Genomic DNA, 210 nt, shown 5'->3' with positions numbered 1-210 from the left:
GGGAATGGCTCCCTTCTCCTTTCCACCGGCAGGGATCTGGTTTTCAGCCTGACTTGGATTCTCTGCCCTAGTTTACTGTTCAGATCAGTTTCCAGCAACAGTATAACAAGGCCAATTCTCATATTAAGAAAAAAACTAAATATTTTTTTGAAGTTATTATCTGTGTTGTGATAAGAATGCAGACCATAGCATTTAGCCAAGACTTTTAAA

This window comes from Rhinolophus sinicus, linkage group LG04 (assembly GCF_036562045.2).
Source record: "Rhinolophus sinicus isolate RSC01 linkage group LG04, ASM3656204v1, whole genome shotgun sequence".
Classification (NCBI taxonomy): Eukaryota; Metazoa; Chordata; class Mammalia; order Chiroptera; family Rhinolophidae; genus Rhinolophus; species Rhinolophus sinicus.
This window is presented reverse-complemented; position numbering follows the sequence as displayed.